Below are 26,109 nucleotides of genomic sequence, written 5' to 3'. Positions count from 1 at the left end.
GTATTCGTTCGGTACACAGCCGTACTGAACCTTAGGTCCAGTACTGAAACGGTTCGGTACGGATATGTGTACCACTACCTTTACACCCCTACTATGTAGTGTAGGCTTTTTATTTTATTTTTTTTATTTTTTTTCCAACTTTTTATTTTGTCTTTTTTTTTTAAACAAGTTCAGAGGAAAGACATTCACATCAGCATTTCATATTAATTCACACAGTGGCATAAAAAGTGTCTTTTCAGTATATAGATTGTCCGTCAGTATATTAATATACTGTGTAGCCTGCCTGTTTGCAGTTGTGACAGTCTTTTCCTCCATCCTGGCGGTCCTGTAGCTGCAAGACAGCCCAGGTCGCTTCTTAACCCCCCTCCCAGCCCCCCGGGTTTACATAGACATTTTAGGAAAGGGGGAAGGCTAGTGTAGGCTTTTTTGACTAACTTTGCAGGCGAGAAAATATTTATTCCAATTAATATCCATTTAGATTTTTCTTTTGACTATTTTAGTTTCGGTTGAGACCTAAAACAATTCACTTGTACGCTCTCCAGCTGGGTTCAGAGCCCCTCAATATACTCAGAAAGAGTTTCTTGGAGGCTCAAAACCTTTGTTGCACATTATAAGCTCTTACTCTCTCTCTCACATGTGACCAATTATTCTCCACTGTGTACAATTCAATTAATTAGTAATGCTGTAAAGAAATAACCTTTGGAGTTATCTTGGTTGTCAATTGCGGCAAGAATCAAAGTAGTTATGAGCCTTTCATGTTCATAAGTTGATCCACATATATCGATATACTGTATTAAGCTGAAAGTGAAGCTAGAAACCATTGTACAGCCCTAGAACAAAGAGGAGCTGGAGTTAAGATCTGCTCACAATGAAACTGAGAGCAAAGGTCAGACATTATATAAGAAATGGGTTGAGGAGAAAGGGGTTTGGCGCTGTAGGCTTAGACGGTTGGGAGTGTCCAAGCAATTGTCTTTCTTCCAGTTGGACTGAGGACCCAGATCAACTGGGACCAGTCACCAGACCATTACGTCTGCTGGAGCTGTCCGTACAGGTAAAGGGTCATTCCCACGTCCCTATGCCGCTGACCCAGAACTGGAATGGATATAGAACGATCCCTTCATGGGGTATCACTAGAAGAGTCAGGGCTAGATCCACAAAGAATGGATTGCACGGTGCTAATTGCACCCTTACTTACCGCGCAGGTGATTGATTGAATGAAAATGTTATTAACAGATTGCAGAATGGGTACAATACAGTACGGCTCAATACACACAGATGTTAAGAGAATGCAGACCAGAGAAAGACTTTCGTCTTGTTTACATCAGGGTCCCCCATTTTCAATTCATAATGAATTGTAAGTAAGGGTGCAATTAGCACTGTGCAATCTATTCTTTGTGGATCTAGCCCTCAGTGTTGCCATAAAAAAGCCTTTAGTGTCAAATCTGGTATGTCATAAATGTATAGATGTAGCAGTACTGTCTATCTATCGTGTATGTCATATATGTTATGATGAATTGAAAATGGGGGACCCTGATGTAAACAAGACGAAAGTCTTTCTCTGGTCTGCATCCCCTTCAATCTGTTAATAAAGTTTTCAATCAATCAATCAATCAATCAGTCACCCCTGCAGGGACCTGAGTTCAGGCTGTTGTCTCCCAGTCCTGAACTCAAAACGCCAGGGCTGCATCCTGTCATGATATAATTCTAGGCATCTAATCTCTTTTGCTACACCATGAGATGGCTGCATGAGGATTTTGTCATCTTGAAGATGGTTTGTGACAGTGCATGTCACTGCATGAGACCGAGACATTTGGAAAGTTCAACACAACCGAATGTTGAATTAAATGACGCCTTTGACATGGTACGGTACCACACAAGTCTCACATGACAGATTTGACATGGTACGGTACCACACAAGTCTCACATGCCAGATTTGACATGGTACGGTACCACACAAGTCTCACATGACAGATTTGACATGGTACGGTACCACACAAGTCTCACATGACGCCTTTGACATGGTACAGTACCACCCAAGTCTCACGTGACTCCGTTGACACGGTACGGTAGCACACAAGTCTTACATGACAGATTTGACATGGTACAGTACCACACAAGTCTTACATGACAGATTTGACACGGTACAGTACCACACACGCTTTCTCAGTCTCACGTGCCAAACCACTGCACATCCCCATGAATGTCGATCGAGCTTTTGCGGTGGCTGCCCCTAAGCTGCAAATTAGGTCTGCCCAGACCCGACAGAGTTTTAAGGCACAGCTGAAGACTCACCTGTTTTTATTGGCTTTCTGAGGCTTGGTAAGCCACACATCCCTTGGTCGTGTCGTGATTGTTTTTTAAACTTTATTGTAGTTATATGACTTTGTGTGTGTACTGTATTTTATATTTCTTTTAGTATTTCTGTTTTTGTATTGTACAGCACTTTGGTACAACTTCGGTTGATTTTAAATGTGCTATATAAATAAAGTTGACCTTGACCTTGACCATGAAATGTTCTACGTCAGCCACCTTTAGGAGCAGCCTACCAACCAAACGACCATTCAGGGACGAAGATTTGACAGGGGATGACTTTTCTATCACTTCAAGTTCTATGGTTCCATGACCACTGCATTCACTATAGAAAGAGTCTAAACGGAAGGGAATGGCCCCTCAAGTACTACGCTACACAACTTCCTGGGCTAATGGGATCTATTGATTTATTTGAATTGAATTTATGAAGCTGCCTCTCATGTCTGCGTGAGTATCAAAGCATGGCTCAAAACAAAACAGACAAAGATTCAGCTTGACACTTCAGCAATCCCAAGGTGAGTGTGTACTCTCAATGCCACAGCAAAGAAAAGGCACTCTGCTTAGTTCTTCCTCTGGTGTCTTGGCCCTGCAGTTACCTACCTAGAGCCAGACACCAGAGAAGCGGGAGGAGCGAAAATATAGCACACTTCACACAAGTCATCGACGTTGACTTTTCAGCGCATTTCACAGAACAACTGAGAGAGAATTCTGAACTAACAATGGCAGTATCATAAAAAACACTCTACATTTCTTAAATTTGCGCATGAGGAATAAAGAGGGTGGTTTCACACAATGCGTTTGGCTGGATTACGTCCTCTTTTATCCCCCTGAATGCTTGTCAACCAAAGGTCATTTCCATAATAATGGTCTCCATTGTCCCTAATGGGATTTCGGGCTGTGATTATGTATGCTGGTGTCTTGAGCAGACACTATCAGCCCTGTCATCCTGAATTGTGCAAATGTAATTACACAAAGCCTTTGATAACCAAACAATGTAATTTACTGCTAGAATAACGATACCTACTGGATGTATTTGACTCAAATGGTATAATGAGAGGAATCGTATGAGTCCCGGAGGTCCATCTTGCAGAGGAAACCTCACTCTTTTATGGTGACTCTTTAAATACAAATTATTGCTGCAACATTATTTACTAACAATAAAACCAAAACAAATATTTAAGAGATAACGTAGAGAGATTAATAGTTAGAGAGTAAATTGGAAAGGATAATCCATTTATTTAAAGGATCTGATGAAATTTGGGGATGTAAATTTGCCTTTGAGCAACGCAAGTTGGAATCCGCCCCGCAACCGCAATCCTGTCCGAGCCTTTCGTCCAAGAAAGTGCCCACTTTCAATACACACACACACCCTCATCGTTACCGAACATCGCAATCACAAACCTCTCCCCTTAAAAAGAGAGATTAAACGAAATGGCCGCAACAGTAGATTTCACTGATGAGAAAAAAGGTGAAGCGGGGAACATTGTGAGCGATAAAAGGGGACAGACGGAGGTAGCGGGTGACAGTGGGGTTAAGACAGAAGTCATGTTCAAGAGCAGGTAGGAACATCAAACGGGAGGGAGAGAGTTCACAGGAAACCTATGCAACCTCGTCTTGAAGGGAGGATTTTCGGTTGTGTGTGTGGAGTAGATTATATCTGTGGGAGCTGCTGACGCGGCCTCATTTGCTGCCCGTAGTGTTAGAGAAGGGGATTAAACGATATAAACTTTGAAGCTTTAAACAATACCTTTCAAAATTAAACGGATTAAGGGAGGGGTGTCTGATGGGGGGGGGGTCCCAAGGCTTTGTTAGTTTTATACTCGTTTTAAGGTGAGAGGAGGAGAAAAAGAAAAGAAAAAAAAACACACAGCGGACAGAGAACATTTCTCATGGCATGTGACCGTTTTAATGAGGCCCGCTCTCACGTCGAGGAGGAGGTGGCCGCCGCCGTCGAGGCAGATGGCTCTCATAAACATCATATCTGCTTCTGTTTAGATACACACCCCCGTCCCCGTCACCGTGATAACCGAAAGGAAAACAAGGCGAACCATCGCCAGGAGCCCCCGATTCGGCAGCCACTCTCGGCTCGCTTCTTGGCAAACGCCCGTCGCCTGTTGAAATGGCACATTTCCATCTATAGTCTTGTTTTCCCCCGCCACTTCACAACAATATGCATGAGATGTGCAATTGATATACTGTAACCTCTAATCTGCTATAAGTATGCAGAGAGGAGAGATGCGGGGCGGGGGAGACGCGTCGGTGGGTGTTTTTCATTCATTGGTAGCAAGGGGTGTTGACTTTTATTAAATGTTATTATTACCATATAGCTTAGAGTATATAAATACACCAAGACTAAGCAGGATGGATGCCGCGGTGCTGTGATTAGGGCCTCCGTTCGGATGCAGATTCCTCTTTGGTTGAGACGGAGAAGAAGGAGAGAGAGGGGGGTGGGGGATCAAACTTTGTTGCCATGCGTTGCCGCAGACATGCGACCAATTAGATGAAAGGGGAGTCGTGTCAAACTCCTCTCCAAATTGAGGACAGGCTCTACAGCGCCGAGCAGACATCTGTGAGCTTAGATTCGGAGGCATGTCAAGCATCGCGGCTATATCAGGATGGGATCTCTCATCATTACCTTTAAGACATAATCTGAATCCAGCGCGTGGCGGCGGGAGATGTTTGTTGGTACGGTAACAACAAGGCCAGAGTCCTCGCCCATCACCGGCTTCATCACCATGCCGCAAAAACCAAAGGCCCGGCTGGTTTCTCAAACAGTCGTCCAGTGTTCTGAAGAACCCTTTCAGGTGTTACTGTTTTCTGGAATGTTTTCTTATTAATTCAATCTTGGAATTCTACGGTCCGTCGTTACGTCGTTGTTAGTGTTCGGTTCTCTAGGTTATATCTCCCGTGTGAGTTCGTACACCTGAACGGGGCTGAGCCTGAACAAGGACCGGACTCCCTAAAAATCCAGGTATCTCGTGTATAAACCCACCACTAGCGTAATGTTATTGGACCTCACGCCTTAACGGTCCATTGGACTCATGATGTCATGGTATTCATGGCGGCACGGTGGTGTAGTGGTTAACACTGTCGCCTCACAGCTAGAAGGTCCAGGTTTTCGATTTGCCAGGTACCCAGGTGGGGTATCTCCCAGGCCTTTCTGTGTGGAGTTTGCATATTCTCCCCGTGCTCGCAAGGGTCCCCCCCCGATAAGAGAAACCCAATGGAAAAACATGCACAACAGATCGCTAACGCTGTCACGTCCCTGACGAAGACGGACAGGAGCACTTGGATTGGTCCCCGGGGCGCGGTCCCTCGCCGACGCCCCTATCTGCTCCCGGCTGCCCTTGGGGGGAAGGACGATGGGATGGGTCAAGTGCAGAGACTCAATCGCATCGGCGACACTAACTGCTAACAGCATGTGTGTGTGTTCCTGTGTGTGTGCCGCCCATCGCATGTGTGTGTCTGCCTGCATGCCGAATAAAGACTTCTCCAAAGTCCAGTTATTATTATTATTATTATTATTATTATTATTATTATTATTATTATTATTATTATTATTATTATTATTATTATTATTATTATTATTATTATTATTATTATGTTAGGTCCTCTTGTGGGCATGACTTTGACTTTACAAATTCACACAAAGTAGATTTCTGTGACAACATGGGTTGTCCTAAGAAAGGTATTTTATCAGCTACAGTAGTTACCAAGTCCAATGTGAACAAGAATATCCTGCCTACTGCACACACATGACTCTTATTATTCATTAGATTTCTTTAGGTCTTGTTAGTTGCAGAGCAGAAGAGTAAAATAAACAAACTGGAGTGCATGAAGTGGTAGCCTATAGGCTGTTTATAGTATCCATTCTGTTATCTACATATAATTTACAGCTTTAGGATGGGTAGCCTATTTGAGAAAAGTAGGACTGGCCAACTGGAGCACTGTGTCCTCATCATGAGGTCGTGAATAAGGGGCTGTTCCAAGGTCTAGATGAGACTAAAGACGACCATGCTTTTGCCACTGGGGTGCCCAGACTTTGGAAGGAGTAGCATCTTTTAAATCATTTTGTGAATCCATGTGATTCATTATCCATGACTTATTGTCTTGTTTTATTGTTTCTACTCTGTTCCATTGTCTTTCATACTGTTATTATTATTACTGTTACTAGTTATTGTTGTTACCATTCTTGTATTCGTTGTTGTTTCTTAATTGTGCACTGTTGAGTCTGAGCTCGAAACACAAAAATGTCATTACCTGCAATGCCTCTGTATTGTTGTTTATTTGACAAATAAAGAACTTGAACTTGTTACATGTGATTGTCTTTTTAGCACAATGATTGTTGATTGTTAAAGCACGTTGTAAACCTTGTTTTAAAAAAGTCTATCTATAAATAGTTATCTATAATAATAATAATAATAATAATAATAATAATAATAATAATAATAATAATAATAATAATAATAATAATAATAAGTTATTATTATAAGTTACCTACTGTACAGTACACAAAAAGCCCATTTATCTGACCCTGGACACACTTATCAGTAGAATACCGGACAGCTTGAGCATGCTAGCCTTGACAGCAATGGGATTTCCCTCTTGTCATTTCACAAGGTCCACATGTAGCTACACACACGCGCACGCACACACACACACAGACGCAGACACACGCTTGTAAGATGATTATTCAGTGCTGCTTGTCAATTGCACCTTTTCAACCTGGATCAATGCGTGGTCTTGCACCAGGGGGCTGTACCCCCGCCAGTCATTAACACGTGAGTGGCACTCTATCAGCTCCGGCTCCAAATAAATCAAAGGGTCGGCCACGGAAGAAAAGGGGCTAATATTTCCTCAATAACCCCAGAGAGACTCCATGGAGAGATGCAAATTGCCTCCCAGGAGACCCTGGGGGCTGCGGAGGGGAGACTCGCTGGGAGGCAACGGGAAGTTAATGAGTATAATGGTAAATGTATACAAGGAGAGAGAGAGAGAGAGAGAAGCCTTCCCTCCCTCTCTCTATTCATACCAATTAATACAATCTTATCAATGGAGGTACGCCGCCAGGAGAGAGAGAGGCACGACGTCCGACCCGCCCCACCACCACCACCACCACCCGCCACTGATCACAGACTCTCCACGCTGCCTCCACCTTGCGAGCGTCTGTATTATTCAACAAGGGCCAGGCCACGGTCATTAGCCCTGCAGGAGCCCGGGCCAGGCCCGGGGGGGGTTAAGGAGATTTTAAAAACCGCTCACTCCCCACATCAAAACAAATCGGACCGAATCAAAGGGGTTCAGAAATGTCCCTTTTTGAAGAGAAAAGGGATCCCCTATTGTTTTGGAAAGACCTTGTGTTTTTTGGGGGGGGGGGGGGGGGGGGGGGGGGGTAGGTAGTTACTCATGTGGCGACGTTACAATGGCGGAAAATGCCATTGGGTTTCCCTGTAAAAGCTTCCGCCGCGACGCGGTGTGTTTATTAAAACATATTCCACTGAAGCTAGAGGGATTACTTTGTATTATCACATTGTTACAAGATATGAGGCATTAATGCTATTAACCGCTATAGGTATTAAACTTTGTGATTATTGGAGTAATACTTTCCTTAAATTAAATGCCACAGAATACTTGTGTTACGCAAGATTTGATCTTTTATTCCTTTGACTTTTATCAGTTTGCTATTTTCTTCTCTCGCAAATGAATTAGAATTTGTTTCAAGTTGGGTTTTCAAAGATTCACTCTGTCGTTCAAAGGGGAACATTTGATTTACTTTCAATAAACACCTAATTTCAAGACCTAAAGAATATCTTCAGTTATTATATGCATAATGCACCCTAGGGAGAAATAGCCTTTCACTGATATATCATCAGCAAAGGTGCCAGCGATATATCGGTGTTCCATTTTCTTTTTGTTCTAAAAGAACATGCCTTGACATTGATATATCTGACATAGCATAACCTTTTTGCCTAAATTAAAAAGGCGCTTTAATGAAACATTGGCGTAACATTACAAACAAGTTGTTTCCTTAATGCCTTATCTTGATATGGGTTTTAATCATAAAGACACTACAAAATCTATAAGAAAGGTATATCTATGACATTCATACATAGTGATGCGTGTGCTCTATGACATTCATACATAGTGCTGCGTGTGTTCTATGACATTCATACATAGTGCTGCGTGTGTTCTATGACATTCATACATAGTGCTGCGTGTGTTCTATGACATTCATACATAGTGCTGCGTGTAGGGCTGTAACGATGCAACCTCACAACGATTAATTTCGATTACGATTATTCAGGCAACGATTCAATGGCATGAAATCTCTTCATTTGACCACGATTCGATTCGATACATTTTCTTTACATTTTCTATCAGTTAATTCCCCAAAGAAAAAGTATACACAAATGTGGCTGGGGGAACTGATTCACTCCGCATGAATGGACTATAGGTCAATAAAAACAATACACACAAAAAAAATACATTAAAAAAATTATAATAATAATAATAATAATTTCGATTAATTTAGATTATAATCTATTCTAACATTTTCAAATCGATGCAGTTGAATCGTCACATTAGAATCGATGCATTTCGATTAATCGATGCATCGTTACACCCCTAGCTGTGTGTGTTCTAAGACATTCATACATAGTGCTGTGTCTGTTCAATCTAAGACATTCATACATAGTGCTGCGTGTGTTCTAAGACATTCATACATAGTGCTGCGTGTGTTCTAAGACATTCATACATAGTGCTGCGTGTGTTCTAAGACATTCATACATAGTGCTGCGTGTGTTCTAAGACATTCATACATAAGGCTATGTGTGTTCTAAGACATTCATACATAGTGCTGTGTCTGTTCAATCTAAGACATTCATACATAGTGCTACGTGTGTTCTAAGACATTCATACATAGTGCTACGTGTGTTCTAAGACATTCATACATAGTGCTACGTGTGTTCTAAGACATTCATACATAGTGCTGCGTGTGTTCTAAGACATTCATACATAGTGCTGCGTGTGTTCTAAGACATTCATACATAGTGCTGCGTGTGTTCTAAGACATTCATACATAGTGCTGCTTGTGTTCTAAGACATTCCTACATAGTGCTACGTGTGTTCTATGACATTCATACATAAGGCTATGTGTGTTCTAAGAATGACCAAAAACACATACAGTAGGGGAAAACGGGGGGCGTTGTCACACGGGTAGGTTGTCACATTCATTATATTTCACCACCAGAGGGTCCTGTCTCCCATACTTTGGTATTTAAATGTCCAGAATTGGGGTCAGAGTTCACCTACATTGTCATCTTTGGAGTGAAACAGCTGAATTTGAGGTGAGAGGACTTTTTGTGTTTTTCATGTCCATTTGTAAATATTCCGCTCCTGAGTATTTTTCTTCTAGGCTTTTACACAATTGGTTTTTAATGAAACAATTATTACCCTTAAAAAGTGTGAAGGGATGGCGGCTGGGTGGCGCAGCGGACATTGCACTCGTCACCAACGCACGAGACACCGGTATCGAATCCGGCTGTCGGCGTTGCCTCCGGCTCGGGCCGGCCGCCATCGGCAGAGTTAGCGGGAGGGAAGTCGATGGGTGGTAATCTGGACGTTGTAAACAGCGACTCCTACAGGTCGGTTGGGGCGCCTGCACAGCAGAGACAGGAAAATGGCGGGGCAGTGTGAGCCTCCTACACGTTACTCCTCGCCAAATGAGAGTCGGCGCTGGCAGGTGAAAAGATGCGACTGGCTGCCTACACATGTATTGGAGGGGACATGCGATGGGCTTCTATCCTCCCTACAACCGGCCACATGCGAGCAATGTTCAAGACAGGGGAGGGGAGAATTGGCATGGCTAAATTGGGATGGGAGAACAATTTTAAAAAAGAGGAGAAAAAGTGGATAAAAAAAAGTGTGAAGGGATAGCTATAGTTTAGATTGTTGTTAGCTAGCTAACTAGTTGTTAGATGGCTGTTAGCCTTGATGCTATCAAGAAATTCCAGTTGGGGTTGGTCGTCACATTTTATTTGGGGTTGGTTGTCACATGTTGTGTAGGCTATTATTGTTAGGCTGATTTATTGTGTTCTTATTTTGTTATATAGGATGGCCTAAAGATGTGTTTCCTGTTTATGTTCATGGTTATGTATTTGTCAACTTGTCAACTTGTCAATGCAATAAAACTTTCAAATTTTGTTGTCTTCTTTTTAAGATTGTCCCATTAAAACACATGGTGACAACCAACCCCATAGTGTGTGACAACCATCCCCATGATGGGGTTGGTTGTCACAATGTGTCAGAGTGTCTTTGATAGGTGATTAACTCTTTTTTACAATATGTTGGAAAATGAGAGGGATACACATTTCAAGCTTCAATTTAATGTAGGAATGACTATTGAAAGATGTTTTGATGATGAGCAATTCATACTAGAGTAGAAAGTGTGACAACTATCCCTGTTCTCCCCTACTGTATCTTAACACATCCACCGCCGGAAACGCTTTAGAGCGTTATTGCCCGCCATGTGTTGACCGCCCGACCTCGCTGTACAGAGTTATTGAGATCAATATTTCAAAGAAATCAAAGAAAGAAAGAAAGAAAGAAAGAAAGAAAGAAAGAAAGAAAGAAAGAAAGAAAGAAAGAAAGAAAGAAAGAAAGAAAGAAAGAAAGAAAGAAAGCATATGAAAAATGCTCCTGATCTATCATTTTGAAGGTCATTTATCAAAGCAGAGAAATATGCCTTGTGATAGCTGATTGGATGAGGATTTGTATCCCAGAGATCATTGAGAGGATTGAGATGAAGGTTAACCACTATGTAACTTCCTATATGTATAATCCTGTACTCCAGACTTCATTCAGCGGAGCTATAAAAGCTCGGCATCAGCATAATTGCCCATAACCTGTGCACCCCCTGCTCAAATCTCTAAAATATCACATCGGGCTCAGAGAATAAATGGAAAATTTAATGAGGAAAGTGCTGACCACAACCTTAGATAGATATCACCGGAAAGGTTTAGCTGTCTGTCTCCAAGTCAACGCACTGCAGAGCCTCGCTAATCAAAAAAACCCTTAAGAATGGAGGTCATTCGAATCTAAAGGAAATGTTGATCAAAACCACAGGGCCGTTCTGTTGGGAAGCCTGATGGTTCAGACAAATGAGGTTTTAAAACGTAGTGGCAAAATTCAGCCTTTTACCCTCTCAATCAATAGAGACGCAGGGAGTAGATCTGGCAGATTGGCTTCCAGTGAAGGAATAAACTCTGTGCACAGCCTTGGTTGCACTTGCATCGATCCTACAATATGCCACGTACAGGGAAAGTAGAAAAGCATATTCTGCACTTGTCTGTGTTTAGGGATCTGATAATTATGGTCAAGGTGGGGACTGGGATGTTTGCTGCATAAGGCCAAACAAAAACATTTGAACTAAACAAATATACTGAGTTAGTGTCTGTAACTTTATATAAACCAAATGTCATAATTTCAGTCAGTATTTATGTACTCTCAAGTGATTTAAACATTATGATATATAGATCAAAGATATAAGATATATAGGTAACCAACATCTTTTAAAGAAATAAATGGTCTGGCTTATGGAGAATGTATGTTTATGTATCTGAAATGCAGGTAGTATTTTTTCTAAAGATGTTTTCATGTAAATATCTGTATCTGTATGTGTATTGTCCCAGTAACAGCAAGGACCATGATGGAAACAAGTCTGGACTTTATCATGTTATCCTTGACACTGAATGAAAGTTGTTTTTTTCTGACTCATGCTTTTGTCAAATATTCTAAACAAAAACTAAACTAAACTAAAATCAATAAAAAATAAACTATTATCAGAATGAGATGGAAGTAAGACTATTTCTTTGTACTTACTCCCCAAGCACCGCCAGCGACACTTGTGTGTGACGGCGACGCCGACTCCACACACAGAAGCTCCACTCAAATTGTGGCGTCGCCGTTCTTCCATTTATGATCCTCCCCCGTCATCATCATGATTACCACCAGCAGTGGTGTTAATAGCGGCGGGGTCACTGTAGCCGGCATTGCTTTTAAATGCACCGTTTGTTGGGAGTGAGGAATTAAAAGCATCAGTGATCATATTCTGCCCCTTAGTGGAGGAAGTGGTCTATAACCTGAGTAATGTTGGGATAACAGGGAGGCTTGATGTGGAGAGGCTGAACCAGAAGGAGGCTGAGGTTCCTGGGCATGTAACAGCTCGTAGCTCAGCACTTCATCCAGCCTTTGATGGGGTACACAGCAATCTCACCTGCTGGCTCTAATGAAGACTTAAGTAGCTAAGGCCCGGCTTTCTCTTTAAACCAAATTCCCTTTTTCAGGAGTTCACACCGAAATCACCCCCTATGGCTCATTTAAAAGGGGAATATCGCATGGTTTAGGAATTTGTGTGTGTTATTCTAGGTCACGTTCCAATCAATATTTTCCAAACATGAACTACTAAGTAACTCCCGAAACTAGTAATTAGAGAACTACGGTTTGTGTGCTGTGTTATACAGCTGTACACTGGTGTGACATCACTGACTAAAGGGCCAGGCAAACTGTGCTCATTTCTGAACTGTTCAAGGACATAAGGACAGTGTATAGGAAGATGGAAATGCAGCGATAATTCCCTTTAAGAAATTGTTAATGATGCATGTTATATCTGTTTAAGAAGGGAGAGTCTGCACATTGTAAGAGTTCATTAGCAAATATCAATCAAACTGCAGTTGGGTTGTTTTGATCAAGCAAATATAAGAAAATACTGGTAACTTACTAAATCCAACTTTATTGTTTTTATTTATTTATTACAAATGAAGTTTTTTTTTTTTTGCCAATTCAATTAACCAGATTTTGTGCCACGTTTTCGCTACCTTAATAAATGTCATCTTTCCTCTTCTTGGCTCTGCCCTAAAGGACAGAAACTCATGTCACACTAACATCTTGTCAAAATAATACATCTTTGAACTAAACATGTAAACTTGACTTTGGGCCAAGGTTACACATGAACCGGATTTTGTGCCACGTTTTCGCTGTTACCTTAATAATAAAAAAATAAAAGTATTATAATAATAATAAATAAAAAAATCTTTAAAGATGACTTTGAGCCAAAGTTACACTGCAATTCACTTTCAGGCAGCATGTATAGTTCTGGGTAGCAGCCATATTGACCTGACCTGAATACTGCGTGCTGATTCACTGTGAACTGATGCTGGACTGTTTCCACTGTAAAACGTGAATAAACCTTACAGATGTCTTCCATAGACTCACAGGAATTGTGTAAAGTTGCCCAAATAGTGCTAGGAATAGCAATGCAGGTCCCCTGGGCTATGTGTCTTAATAGTAACTCATGATATTTTTTTTGCAAATATACTCTTATATATACATGAACATTACCGTTATTCTAGGCTACTCAAACAACATTTTGATCCTGGTGGAGTTTCGTCGGGTTCAATTCATAAAAAAACTTGTGCTACCAGATCCTTTTCATACTATTGTTTGTTGTCACAGCACGCCTGGTGCATCATGTTATTTGCCACCATAAGAGGTGGAGACAGAGCATCAGCTACACATGATAGTGGGCTATCAATCTCAATAACACTGCACAGAACACCTCTTTCTTCACTCCGTAAAGTCAGTGCTTTGAAAATCAGGCGCTTCAATTGGACACCAAAACTAATTTAATGTGTGAAGCTTATACATCTCTCTCCCTAAGAAACATAGTTGAATGTAGATGTAACACAACTAAACAAAAACGACAACCTAGATGTGGAACTTTTAACAACACACTTAAGCGTGTGTCTTTGAAGGTGCCCTATGCAATTTGGGGAAATTGCAGAGAAGTGCAAAAGTTCTATGGTATGTTTTCGTAACTGAAGAAACAAACTGTCCTCAGGGGAAGATTGGGTCCCTCGGAACACTGTTTGGAGCTAGAAAGCTACATGAAAAGTTACAGTTTTCTATTTTAACTTTGTTTACAAAGGCAGGACCCACAATTTTGTTACAAATTACAAATAGTTCTACATTCTAGGCTCACGTGTGGATCACTGTGCCTCATGTTGTGATTTGTGACTACATAAGACAGAATATTTAGGCATTACATGTAGACTATAATAGGCCTAAATATATAAACTAACTGCAGGCTCTGCTAATGTAAACTGCATAGTGCATCTTTAACTCAGGGGTATAACATGTGGTTCTCTACAACCCTCTCAACTATATGTGATTAAACAAAAAACAAACCAAAAAAAGATGATACACGTTGATCAAACTTTAACTCATTGCCCATATAACTCATTTGACTTAGTGGCAATTTTCAATATGAAAAAGTAGCTTTTTCCCTCCAACCAAGCATAAAAAAATACAAAAGAATAGACTACTTGCACAGTCTCTGGAGCGTAACAGTAAGAAGCATTTTGTATAAAAGTATTCTGTACTTCTGTATGACAACTATTAAAGAAACTTGAACTACTGTAAATACTATTTCGTGACAGCAAGCTTGTCGCTCCCACCCTGTGTAGGAGGAGTGGAGCTAATGACACATGTAACTGACATCTCAGATTTAATTTGACTGGTAATCACACCCAGCTATGGTATCAGAGCATTTCACACCTCTGATCTTCCATTCCAGGTGTTAAAAGACGGCATGTGTAGACACACAACCGTGCCCTCGAAATCCTCATCACACCTCTCCAGGCACACTGCGGTTTTGACTCTGCTGTAATAACGTTGCAGCGCACGTTCCGGATATCCCGCCTTTCGATTCATAATTTTTTATCAACGATTTAAAGTTTAGCTTGAAAAAGTACTTAATTTTTGGGTCAATATAGCTGTGTGAAATAAATCAGAGACACAGGCAGCAGGCATCCAATATCATCCTGATGTGATAATTGTGTAGTACACCAGGAGCAACATTGATAATTATGTTACTAGTCAAAGTTGTGCATGTTGTGATTTTGATAAGCATGTTTAAATGGATAATGTAACAGATTCTAGCAGAATAGATGATCATTTTAATACCAGTGTCTTGATGTAGTACATACCAGTCTGCTATGAAACACTGATTCGACCACTTCAGACATCTACCTGTAAACACAAGAGTTGAAGGTTGATTACTATTTGCTTTTGTATACTCTGTAAAAAATAAATAAACTGCTATATGCGTATAGATGATGTGGTGGTGGTTGTTTTAATTTCCAAATGGACAAAAGATTAAACTGCATGATAGCATAAATAGTAGAAGCAGATGATCTACCTATTAACATTTCCTCCCGGTGAAATTGTTTATATTATATACAGTAGGGATTTCTTTCCAACGTGGATCCCATGAAAATAAGCCGCTGCCCTTATTTCTTTGCCACTGATGTATTTTCTGCAGCAGGGCCTCGATGTTCTTGGTAGATCCACCTGATTACTAAAATATCTCATGTCTGCAGCTGCTCCTCAGCTGAGTTGCTAATTCAGGCCAGTGTACTCCCATTTAAGTACGTCCCAGGCGTCTTCACTTGCTGTGTAAGCAGCCAGTCAGGCCCAACAGAGAGAACACACATAACTGTTTGCTATGCTGGGCACTCAGGGGCTTCAGGCGTCTTGGTTAAAATATTTGACCTTGTCAAGTGACACATAATCAATTTGTGGATAACGCACCTCGACCGTCTGATTTATTTCGCCGAGGAACTCACACTCTCCGTCTCTCCTTCCCTCCCTCTCTCTCTCTCTCTCTCTCTCTGTGGTATACTGCTGCTATACTTGGCTATTAGGCTGTGGCGGCAAGTGAATTCTTCCCACAGCTTACCACGTAGACTGGTCCTTTGACACCTATAGTTACTCACACAGCGAAAGACTCGCTTATATAGTTCTACGGTGTTGATTCTACAAAATCCCCACACGCTGTTCCTGTCTGAGAGGACTATGACGCCTTCCGACGGCGACCTGCAATAGGAACAACATCTAACAATGCAGCGATGTTGATTATTTATTGCCCTGAATTCCATTGTGTTTGACCAATGGCGATTAGGATAATATTATCTCTAAACAAATACAGGGTGTAATTAAAGGACAGCTAAAGGAAATGCCAACATAAAGACCTCATGTCAGTGATGGTGGCTCTGCTCTGCAGTGGAGTGTGTTCCGCGATAACACAGATAACATAAATGACTACACGGAGACAGTGCTGGACTTTATATGTACTTTGGTGGAAGAAACAATCCCCACTACCACAATTAGAGTTTACCAAAACCAAAAACTCTGGGTAGACAAATCCGTCCGTGAGGCTCTGAAAGCACGAACTGCAGCCTACAACGCCGGGCTTGTGGCAGGCAACATGAATGACCACAAGGTGGCGAGATACAACATCAGGAGAGTAGTAATAGAAGCAAAGAGGCACTACAGGGATAACATTTTACTGCAATATGAACAGGCTGACTCTAGAGCTATGTGGCAGGGCCTCAGAACGATGACAGATTACAAAGACACCTCCCTCAATCTGAACAGTGACATCTCCTTAGCAAATGATCTCAACACCTTCTATGCAAGGTTTGAGGCTGGGAATAACAACACCAGCCTACAAGCCACTGCAATGGAGGGGGGGGGGGGGGGCTGCTGAGGGAGACTCAGGCTATGGTTAGACTAGTGTATTCCTGGCGTTTTTTTATACGTTTTTGACGACGTTTGATGTCCTATCTACACAGAAATGCGTTTTTTGGCGTTTTTTTGTGGATACGGCTGAAACGCAAAATTGTGTTTGCGTTTGGAGATACGCAAAAAAAACGCTTCGACAACAGCGTGTAGTCAGCACGGAGCAGTTGTTGCGAAAACGCCCATGCGCAGTAGATACCATCTGCGTGCCCTTCCGGTGACAACAGTGTGTGTGTTTGGGACAGAGCTCCGTGTCCCAAATAGCTTCAGCTACCATGTGTTGTCAAGTTATTGTTATAAGGACCCCAGTCCAAGCTACAACAGTCTGCATTCCCTTAACAATTGTTTGTATTGAGCCGTATTGTATTGTACCCATATGCAATATGTTAAATAAAGTTTACATCCATTCATTCTGCTAGCATTACCGATTGCATGAGCAGCTGGCTAACGTGAGCTATCAGGATTCAGACCCTGTTAGCTCAGAGTTCCTCTTTCAACTTAACAAGCATTAAACAAAATGGCCCAGTCATCTATTCACCTTTGTTTAATACACACAGCGTTGTCTCTAATGTTATCTAACTACTGATAGCTCGCGATATCATCAGTTTCGTGCTGGCTAAGTAGCGTGAGCTAACGTTAGCTTCTAGCCACAATGCTATATTGTTATAATGGCATACTCCATTGACGTTAGCATGCAGCTAACAATGCTACCGATCGTTTTTTAGACTAAACTATCCGCTCTTGGTGGTCACTTGTGTTGATGTTAGTTTTGTTTCATCAACAAATGACAGGCAGAACACACAGTGAATGTATCCGTTTTGTTTATTGCACTTTTATTAGGCTTTGCTGAAAAATTATTGCTGCATTGAGTGCATCTTGCATTGCAAGATGGTGGCGCGGCATAGGCGCCTGCCTTATTGACATTTTCTTTGCTGGAGCTTCCACCAGGAAGTGTATTGGCACATTCGTTCTGATTGGTTGAAATTGCCTTCATGTTTGCCACCTACTGCCACCTACTGCTTTGGCAGTGTACTACATCAGTGTGCTCGGCTGACAAAAATGGAAAAAAAACGAAAGTGTGACTCGAGGCGCATGACGTCGCGGCGATACGCGGCGATACGTATAAGAAAACAATACGAAATGATACGAAAGGTGTAACCTCAGCCTCAGTGTTCAGGGTAACAGAACATGCGGTTAGGAGGACCTTTAAGAAAGTGAATATCAGGAAGGCAGCAGGACCGGACGGTATCCCCGGCCGCGTCCTAAAAGTCTGTGCCGACCAACTGGCCCCGGTATTCACTGATATATTTAACCTGTCCTTGGAACAGGCTGTCATCCCCACCTGTCTGAAGAAGTCCACTATCATCCCTGTACCCAAAAAATCCAAGCCTGCTTGCCTCAACGACTACCGCCCTGTAGCTCTCACCTCTATAGCCATGAAGTGCTTTGAGAAGCTAGTAAAGGGCTACATCGGCTCCTCCCTCCCCATCAACCTGGACCCCCTGCAATTTGCATACCGCCCCAACAGGTCCACGGAGGACGCCATAGCCCATGTGCTGCACACAGCAGCATCACACCTGGACAAGAGGCAGGGGAACTATGTGAGAATGCTGTTCATCGACTACAGCTCAGCATTCAATATCATAGTCCCCTCCAAACTCATAGCTAAGCTCAGGGACCTGGGCTTGAACTATGACCTCTGCCAGTGGGTCTTGGACTTCCTGACGGGCAGACCCCAGGTGGTGAGAGCAGGCAACTGCACCTCATCCATCACCCTCAACATAGGGGCCCCCCAGGGCTGTGTTCTGAGTCCCCTCCTCTACTCCCTGTACACACATGACTGTGTGGCACAGCGGAACAACAACACAATCATCAAATTTGCTGACGACACAGTAGTGGTGGGCCTGATCTCTGCAAACGACGAGAGGGCCTACCTGGAAGAGGTCAAGGTCCTGGCGGGATGGTGTCAAGAGAACAGCCTCTCCCTGAACGTCAGCAAAACAAAGGAGATGATTGTGGACTTTAGGAGGTCGGGGGTCAGGGACTACAGCCCCCTCAGCATCGACGGGGCACCGGTTGAGAGAGTGAACAGTTTTAAGTACCTCAGAGTCCACATATCCGAGTACTTGACATGGACCACACACATTGACAGTGTTGTGAAGAAGGCACGGCAACGCCTCTACTTCCTCAGGCGCCTAAAGAAGTTCCAAGTCAGTCAGAAGATCCTTAAGAACTTCTACTCATGTACAATAGAGAGCATCCTGACTGGCAATATCACCTCCTGGTTTGGGAATAGCACCGCACAAGACCGTAGCAGACTACAGAGAGTGGCCCGTTCAGCCGAGCGCACAATTAGAGGGGGGCTTCCCACTCTCCAGAAGATTTACAAGCGGTGCATGGGTAAGGCTAAGAGAATTATCAAAGACTCCAGCCACCCAAACAACTGCCTCTTTGAACTGCTGCGGTCAGGCAAGCGATACCGGAGTCTCATGGCAAGCACAGAAAGACTCAGAAGAAGCTTCTATCCCCAGGCCATCAGGTTGCTCAACGAACAATAACACTATGCAACAACCATCAAATGCACTCACAGCACACACATCCACACGCACACACTCACTTTAAACAAACAACTCACTGCAGCACCCACTCTACACACTTTAGAACACCTAAACACACTTTATATTTTTTGGCAAAGAATTTGCACTACAACCCATACCTCAGTACACCTTACTGTAAATTGTACCTAAATTGTACCTCATCCCATTTCTGCTTTGCACTATATAGTAGATTGTATATTAGTATATTGTATAGTATATTGTATGGTAACTCAATTACTTCTACTCTGCATTGAACATATGTACATACTGAACACTTGTGTCTACGTACGTGACTTCTATTTTTTACTTGCTATACTTATTTTATGTTATACTTATCTTTTTTGTCTAGCAGTCTCTGGAGCGTAACAGAAAGAAGCATTTTGTATAAAAGTATTCTGTACTTCTGTATGACAACTAATAAAGAAACTTGAACTTGAACTCTGTAATGGTGCAAGTTGCTGTTTCTGGCGTGGTTTTTAGACCAATCATCTTCAAGGAAGGTGAGGTCAGCGCTTAATGCTACTAGCAACAACTCCGAGGACCGAGCTTGTCTTCTGGGCCTGCGCCATCTTCATGAGGTCAATGGAGACGCTATTTCAAACATCATCTCGCAATGTTTATGTTAGCCCTTTCACTACCACACTACCAAAAGGTTAACCCTTTCACTGCGACAATACAGAAGGTTAACCCTTTCCCTACCACACTGGGTTAATCGTCTGTAGTAGAAGGTTAACCCTTTCACTGCCACACTGGGTTAACCTTCTGTAGTGTGGTAGTGAAAGGGTTAAAACATAAACATCCTTAAACACCTTTAAATGCTCCATTAGGAGCATGATGTGAAAAGATCGCTGTTGTACTCTTCTAACCTCTCGTGCCTCGTTCACGACACAATCTGCAAGATATTATTCCTATAACAAAATAAATATATCATGCAATGAAGGTAATCGACCTGGGTCTGTTGAAGTTGGCAATGCTGTTTGCCATGGGCCATGTAACACATCCATGGTGTGTAGTTCAATAAATACTTATAGGCGTATTAGACTTTCTCTTGGCAATGGGATTGGGTTTCTTCATTGAGCGCTTATCCTTATCATTAGGGCACGTCTAATTGTGTTTTATTATAAATCTTCACATTAGTGTTTGCTTAGCCATCTTTGGAGATTCACCTCATGCCAACAGAGTTGGTGAAGTCCTTAGAAATACTGCCCTTCTGCCAAATCAAGACGACATGTTTTTGATTTGGCTTGATTGGTCATGATCAGTGGTCTAAGAGTACACAGTTCCTTTACTTAAGTGAAAGTAGAAATGCACAGATAAATGAGTACTCTGGTAAAGGTAAAAGACCTCCATTCAAATTCTACTTAGAAAGTAGAGAACTATTTGCTATTGAATGTACTTAAGTTGTCAGAATGGGTTTTAAGCAGAGCGCAATCGCTGAACACAGGAGAAGAGAGAATGGAGCGTTTCAGGATGTTTAATAGTATTCCCAAGTAGGCAAGAGTTACATCCAGAAATGTACAACAGATATGAATTGGGAATGTTCTTGGGGTAATGGGAGCAGGTGCACTCCAGTGCTACTGCGGACGGAAGACACAGGTCCGTGTCGAGTGAGTGCGCAGGAACTCCTTGGTAAGCTCCAGGGGGTCCAGACAGGGGCACACTGGCACGGAGGTCCTGGGCACAAGAGAAGGAAAGTTAGAACAGGGAATAATCACACAGGGGTGTCTAGCAGGTCTTCGGACTGAGGCGTCGTACCTAGGTAATGATACTAACACCACGACGACTTCTGGTCAGCGTCATCCGGTAGAAGTAGGGTCTTCATCATCAGGGGATGGGATACAGATGTGAGGAGTGAGGTGCCTGGCAGCGTGCGAATCAGGGGATGAGGTGCAGCTGAGTTGAGTGACAGGGGGTAAAGGGGTGCTGACCATATATGGGCGTGAGGCTTCCGTGGTGGATGGAAGGGAGGATGAAGAGGAGTGAGGAGGGTGTGTGGTGAATGTGAGGGGGGAATGAGGAGGAGTGAAGAATGCTCTTGCTGTGATTATGACAGGACCCCCCCCCTCTACGGGCGCCTCCTGGCGGCCCAGGCTTATCAGGGTTGGCCCGATGGAAATCCCGGACGAGGTCCGGGTCCAGGATCATCTGGCGGGAGATCCAGCTGCGCTCCTCTGGGCCGTAGCCCTCCCAGTCGACCAGGTACTGGTAGCCGCGGCTGCGGCGCCGCACGTCCAGCAACTCCCGGACAATGTAGGCCGGGTGGTCGTCGATGACCAGCGGAGGGGGAGGCTCCGGAGCAGAGGGAGACTGGGGACTGGAGACCACCGGCTTCAGCTGGGAGACATGGAAGGAGGGATGAATCTGCATATGGGAGGGGAGCTGGAGTCTGACGACAGAGGGGTTGATGAGGGACAGAATTTTGTAGGGACCAACGAAACGGGGGGTTAGTTTACGGGAAACAGATTTGAGCGGCAGGTCCCGAGACGAGAGCCATACCATCTGACCTGGTTGATAGCCGGGAGCCGGGGTCCGGTGGCGGTCGGCGAAGCGACGGTTCTGGTCCGTGGAGCGGAGAAGCACGGCCCTCGTGTCCTCCCAAATCCTCCTGCAGCGGCGAAGGTGATCCTGCACCGATGGGACAGCGATCTCCTCCTCCTGGGCAGGGAACAGCGGGGGTTGGTAGCCCAGAGAGGACTCATAGGGGGACTGACCTGTGGCCGCCGAAGACAGAGAGTTGTGGGCATACTCGATCCACGGCAGGAAAGTACTCCAGCCGGAGGGGTCCCGGGCTGTCACGCAGCGGAGGGCGGATCCCAGGTCCTGGTTGGCCCGATCCGACTGGCCGTTGGTCTGTGGGTGGTACCCGGAGGAGAGACTGACCGTGGGCCCCAGAGCCCGGCAGAAGGCCCTCCAAACTTGGGAGACAAATTGAGGGCCCCTGTCGGAGACGATGTCCACCGGGATCCCGTGGAGGCGGAAGACGTGGAGCACCATCAGGTCCGCGGTCTCTGAAGCAGAGGGGAGTTTGGGGAGAGCAACAAAGTGCACGGCATTCGAGAAACGGTCAACAATAGTGAGGATAGCTGTGTTACGGTTCGAAGTATTGTTCATTTGTGATCTGTTCCTCTGTGTGGGGTGGGGGGGGTTTGTTGTCGTGGGTGGGAAGGGGGGAGGGGGGGGTCGGATCCCACGCCGTGCTGGAACAACAAAGGGCTCGTTCCAGAGTCATGGTTGATTTCACTGTTAGCTATGCTGGCTATGCTAGCCAGCCGGCTATCGGGCGTCGAGATGTTTGAGTCCCGCGTCGAGTTGGTCGTCATGGTTGCGACCCTCAGTTCACCTCCTCTCGTCTCTGCCTCACGTGAGTTTGTCTGTTGCGGCGTCATTGGGGGAAAGTCGCCGCCCACGTTGTGGATGTAGCCGCGTGTTGTTGTTGTTGTTGTTCACGACGGACACCTCCATCACTTCTTGTGCAGCCAGTTCTAGCCTGAGTTCTGGTCAAAACCGGGCCTGGGTTTAATTGAATGTCTTCCGAAAGTAGCAGAACCAGGATGATCATGGTCCTACGGTCCAATCTGCCAGACGGGCAGGGGCGGGGCTAGGGGGTGACTACTTGGGCTCAAGCCCCGAATGTTTTCTGAAAAGCCCTGAATCTATTTTCAAAAAAATTAAATAAAAAAATGGACAATTAATCATTGTTACATGAAAATATGTTTGCACCAGATTTAGCAGAAGCTAATTTCCATCTGTAGTCTATCCAGCTGCTAACTGTATTTGAGTGAGTTAAGTCTTGGTGTTATGGTAGACTCAGACCTAAGCTTTAAATCACAATCAACAAGTTGACAAAAACATAATTCTTCCACCTTAGAAACATAGCTAAAGTACGGCCATTTATAAATCAAAAGGACGCTGAAAACCAGATCCATGCCTTTATCTCAAGCCGACTCGACTACTGTAATGCACTCCTTACCGGCCTCCCGAAAAAATACGATGATAACTATTTTATTGCAATGCACTATTGCATTATTTTATTCTATTTTACTAACTATTTTATTGCACTGCACTATTTTACTTTGTATCAGTGATAATCAAACCGTAAACAAAGACGCATATTAACACTTTCAGCGCCAGATGGCGCTGTTTACTGTTACTGTTGAAAGACCAGCGCCTTTTAACATGGGGATATGGCTGTGTTTGCAGGCCTAAAACTATATTATATATTATAGCTATGGATCTAATAATATAGTCGATTGTCATTGAGTTTCTTCCGGTCAAGATGCAAAAAACAGATCATTTTTCCATCCATACATTTCCGTTTTATACCGTCGTGAATATGAGTGTAGTTTCAGGGTGGTCTGGTGTCATTTCCAAAATGACAGACACCAAGCCACATCGTTTCAAATGGAGTGCAATAGCGGCCGCAAGGTGTTAGGCGGCGGTATTGGACTTTTGAGATCTCAGACCCATCCCCAGTGATAACACAGGCTGCCGGCATGTCTTTATGAATGGAAATATCGAATAAAAGAAACAACGATGAAAACCCGACTATACTCTGGTTTTCGGGGTCCTGGTACTCAACGTTCGGCGAGTTAACCCTAGATCTTAGATCCTAATATGAAAAACGATGTGATTTAATGTTCTATGTCTTACCTTGACTTTGTCTATTTTACTGCTATCTATTTTATGCTTTATGTCTGCACTTTATGCATTGCTCTTGATCTGCCAATGTTGTGCTCATTTTATGCCTGTCTTTTTGTACTGCTGTGAAGCACTTTGAGCTGCAATTCTTGTATGAAAGGTGCTATACAAACACAGTGTATTATTATTATTATTATTATTATTATTATTATTATTATTATTATTATTATTATTATTATTATTATTATTATTAATTATTATAGTTTGCTTAATTAATTAAAGGGTGTGAATTTAAGTGTTCTCTAGTGCCTTTTGTCCGCTTTAAGGTGGTGGTGTCGAAGTAAAAAAAATCCTTGCCCGCTAACGCGGGCACCTATCTGGGCAAAGCCCCGGATCTCCTACAATCCTAAATCCGCCCCTGCAGACGGGGTACGTTTTTACGTACCGGGCTTGCTGTTAGTAATGCGTGTATAGACGCAATTCCAACGTAGTGTGGTAGTGAAAAGGTTAACCTTCTGTAGTGTGGTAGTGAAAAAGTTAACCTGTAGTGTGGTAGTGGAAAAGGTTAACCTTCTGTAGTGTGGTAGTGAAAGGGTTAAAGCAGCACCATGTCACTTTTGCGAGTTTGCACTATAGGGCTTTCCTCGACTAAAGAAAGTTTTTGTTGTCTACTAGTCATATGACTTTGTTGACTAATTGATTTGTTAATTTATCGTCAAAGCTATCAAATAGTTTTCCATATGCAATCATGGAGAAGGACCAAATAAGTGCTTACCAGATATCTCATTATTGCTCAGGAAATTACTCATGCAGCGCTCCGGCATGTCACAATGCGGAAGAAGAGACAAATCCATTTTCATGCAACGCTGCTCTCTGTGATCTTTACACGTTTATAAAAATTATTTAAAATGTTTATTAGCAACGCCGAGCTTTCAAACCATCCCGCTTTTTTGTGTGAAACCCTTGTGCAACTGTGAGTATACCTTTGAAATTTCTCTGTGATATTTGTATAATGAACTGTTCGTCCAAAACCAGTGCTTCATGGGTTAGTAATGAAGAGCAAGTGACTGTGTATTCAAAGCATATTGGCGTGCATCACAGTCACGAAAGGGGCTATTGGTTACATAGTGCCGGTTTTAATGTTAGCACACTGGGAGAATGGATATTTTGATCCTACGTCTAAAATCTCCTCACTAACTCCCCATCTGCTCAGGCAGGGTATGTAGCTTAACGCAAATTCATTTGACACGAAAAGGTTTGGGAACTGCTGTTATATTTATTAACTAAAAGCAGTTGAAACAAAAGGAAAACACAGACATAAATTCCTGGGTTCAAGATTTTCACTTCCTCTTCTTCAGATCAACCCTCTACCCAGTTTCAAAAGTCCCAAGCTTGTCAGCATCACGACCAGTGGTGGACAGTAACTAAGTATTTTTTACTCAAGTAATAATTCATTACATTTATATAGTGCTTTTCTAGACACTCAAAGTGCTCCCCACAATGTAGGGTGGAAATGGCCTCCTTCACAACCACTGGTAGCACCTTGGGCTATGCAGGCTCAATGGCTGCCATCGAGATTGGCGAGGCGGACGCAGATCTGCACAGTTTTTACTACGGCCTCGCCAAGCGCGTTGCATGACGGTTAGAATGTTGTCCGACTTGCTCTGGAAATGTGACTAGGCGAGCCGCGGAAATCTCACGGGAGCGAGCCACGCTCAGCCTTCAGAGGCGCCACAGTACCTCTCACCCGACTGCTCGACGCAAATGCATGGTGGGAAACGACTTGCTATCGTTGCGCAAAGCGGCTATTGGCTCAGAAAAGTTGTCACCTGGTTGTCACCACCAGCCATGCCCAAAAGAGGAAGTTATGAGACGTTTGATTGATTGATTGATTGATTGATTGATTGATTGATTGAAAACTTTATTA

The 26,109-nt window shown here is 43.2% G+C and overlaps 1 protein-coding gene across 1 annotated transcript in view; it reads right to left on the bottom strand.

Annotated features, from left to right (window-relative positions):
- Positions 1-26,109, bottom strand: part of znf644b (zinc finger protein 644b) — a gene marked incomplete at its 3' end in the record, with an annotated part of 65,940 nt that overhangs the window by 22,839 nt on the left and 16,992 nt on the right. The window contains exon 2 of the mRNA XM_084308390.1: positions 15,354-15,396. The remainder of the gene's footprint in view (positions 1-15,353; positions 15,397-26,109) is intronic.

Source organism: Notolepis coatsorum (assembly GCF_963971535.1).
Source record: "Notolepis coatsorum genome assembly, chromosome: 2".
In the NCBI taxonomy this organism is placed as follows: Eukaryota; Metazoa; Chordata; class Actinopteri; order Aulopiformes; family Paralepididae; genus Notolepis; species Notolepis coatsorum.
The sequence above is the reverse complement of the archived record's forward strand: the minus strand, read 5'-3'. Positions and strand labels throughout refer to the sequence as shown.